Raw genomic sequence first — 3,107 nt, forward strand, 5'->3', positions numbered from 1 at the left:
TCCAACCCGCCCATCTGGGTCCAGCCCCGCCCTGCCGGGTTCGGATTGGCTGAACCCAGCCTAACCCCTTCCCGGAGTCAAACTTCCTCATCTCCGATTGGTTACATCCTGTCTCTTGGCATCCACTTTGTGCCTGCTCTGCTCTCATTGGCTCAACATAAGTTCTCAGCCAAGAAGCTTCCCCGCCCCGCCCCTGTAAATCCCCCGCCCTCTGTGGAAGAGTTCTCTAGGCCATTAACTCCTAGGGTTTCTTTTCTCTGTAGAAACTCAAAACCTGTGTCCATTCAGTGAATTGTTTTAACCTATTCCTAGACTGTAGCTTAACTTCAAGTAACATATCTGTGAGTTTCAAAACACACTTGCTTCTATAGTGTTGATGTCACAACAAAGGTTTGAAGACTACACCTAGGCCCCAGAGGAGTAAACTCAACATGTTACTTAAGATAAGTTGTAGCAGAAATGTACAAATAAGCTAGTATTTGTACTCTGGTAGACAAATAATAGACACGGTTATCAGATGAAGCAAAAGGACTAGATGGTTAGTTAAATTGGACTTTCAAATAAAGTTGAAAATGTAGGCAAATATGTCCCAAATCCGATCTGCATCATATACTTGCACATTTTAAAGGCTGATAATGTGTCTCCTGAAGAAATAAGTTAACTTTTTTTTTGAAGATTGAAGGCTGTCTTAAAAAAAAAGTGTTAATTAGCAGAAGAAATTAACCTTGCAGAGCGGTGTAACAACTTGCTCAGCTACCCTGCAGAGGAAGAAAGTGTTGGACCTTGTGAAACAATTTTATCAGTAAGAGGCAGAGAGAAAGGAAGATTGCTAATGTGCAAGCTACTGTTGAGAAAGTTTCAGTTCCTCTAACACAGTAGGAAATATTTTGGCTAATAAGGTTAAATTATTTGAATAAATAAATTAGAAGATAAGGATCGCAAAACCTATGTGATAAAATAAGGTGTAACACATTATTAAAGTACCACAAGTGATTTTACAAAGCAGAACCAATTGCTAAGTTCTGTTCCAACCTATTACATATTCGAAGAATGCTTAGGAAGTATTGGGTAATTGCATTTAGAATGTTTTTTTCTAAATCTTGGGTCAGAAAGGCTGTGCATCTTCTTTTGGTAAATGCACATTTAATGATGCTTTACAGTTGTGTTCATTGGGAGTCAGATTTCTATGAGGCCTCTCTCATTTCTGCATATCTAATTTCAAAGGGTGCTTTCTCTCCATGGAAAAAATTTGAATATGTTTGCTACTAGCCCTTTTAAGACACAACTTTCCTCATATGGACTTCCTTCATTGTGATAACAGGTTCCAATCAGCTCTTCTTTGTCCTGTGGGACTTGGCTCTTGTTGCCTCTTGTGCTTTGACTAACAAAGTCCTTTGTCTTTGACCCAAAAATTCCATATCTTCTGCCAAATTCTATGAGACAGAAAGGCTAACTTGTTAGTTTGCAAATAGAGTAAAATATCAAATCCTTTAGAGCTCCTGCCAGCATATCTGTTCATTAGAGGAAAGGCTACCCAGGAAAGTAACTGCCACAGAGTAGACACAGAGAGGATTTCAAACACAACAACAATATCTCCAAAACTGTAAGACTTCAGCTTGTAAATTTTCAGTTATTAGAAATAACAAAAGAACCTTGGGTTGCTTTTAAAATAATATTAGTAAAATTTGCTTTCATTATTCATTTTGCATGCTATGAACAATAGCACTTTATAAAATATATAATGTACTAAAGCCAATGTTAAGTCATTTATTTGTCTTTCCAGAACAATGCATACTTTTCTAGTATATTTTTGTAGAAAGGAATCTATACACTCACTGTATGTTTTGAGGTGTTATTATTCAAAGCAGAAATCTACCAGGTGTATATAACTATTAGCTCCAATTTATTAATGTGCAAAGTAAAGTGGAAAATGATATTTCTCCTACAGTTGCATAACTAGTAGTAAAGCTGAAATTAAAACCAAGCAGTTTGGCCAGAAAATGTGTTCTCTTGATCTATTTCTACTTCTTGACTACCTCCAACTGTAGCATTTCATAATATAATAAATATCACTTCCAATACATAAAAAGGAAGGTAAAAAAAAACAGAAAAATAGCAGTATGAAAATAAAGTAGCAGGTAAGGAAATACATTTTTTACCAAGATGAGTTCATCTAATCACTTACCTTACACACTAATCATGCTCTCTGGTAACCATAAAGCTCACATGGATATGCACACCTGTGGAATTTCCTGTGAATTTTTGGTGGCCTATGAACTTATCATTAGCTTAGATATTCAGTTAATTAACTACCTTAACCCCCACAAAATCATAAAAGTTAAATTGATTATGCTTACCCTACCTACTGGTTGCCACCGAATTTCCTCTTTCCCTTTATATGAATGGAGTGGCAGGACACACATATGAGAGGTAAGAACATATGTCTTACTATTACTTATCAAATTTTCATTGCAGAGTCAGAGACTTTCCCACACTGTGTTAGTCAACTTTTTGCTGCTGTGATAAAACTCTTCTCTTTAACAACTTTCAGGAGAAAGGTTCATTGTGGGTTCATAGTTTCAGATGTTTCAGTCCATGATTAATTGGCTTAATTGCTTAGAGATATGAGGCAGGACAGAAAAATCAGGATGGAAGGGCCTGGTAGAAGAAGCAAGCTCCCCTGATGATGGTCAGAAAACAGAGGAAAAGAGAGAGGGAAGGCAGTGAGGGGGGAGGGGGAGGAAGGGAGAGAGGGAAGGATAGAGAGAATGGAAGGACTTGGAATTACATGTACCCTTCAAAGATACACATTCAGTGACCTACTTTTCCCAACTAGGCTTACCTACTAAGATCTCATTTAGCTATGAATAGACTAGTCCATTGATGAAATCAGCATCCTATGATCCAGTCACTTCTGAATAGTGCCATCAATTGAGGAACAAATCTTTAACACCTGAGCCTTTTGGCACATATAAGTCACTTCCTATTCAAATCATAATACTCATATAAACCATTTATACTAAATACTATAAATAAAACATATCAACTAATGAGAATCAAAAATAACAGCTTGGGGGCTGGGAATATGGCCTAGTGGCAAGAGTGCT

The sequence above is a fragment of the Perognathus longimembris genome, chromosome 4 (assembly GCF_023159225.1).
Source record: "Perognathus longimembris pacificus isolate PPM17 chromosome 4, ASM2315922v1, whole genome shotgun sequence".
NCBI classification, from domain to species: Eukaryota; Metazoa; Chordata; class Mammalia; order Rodentia; family Heteromyidae; genus Perognathus; species Perognathus longimembris.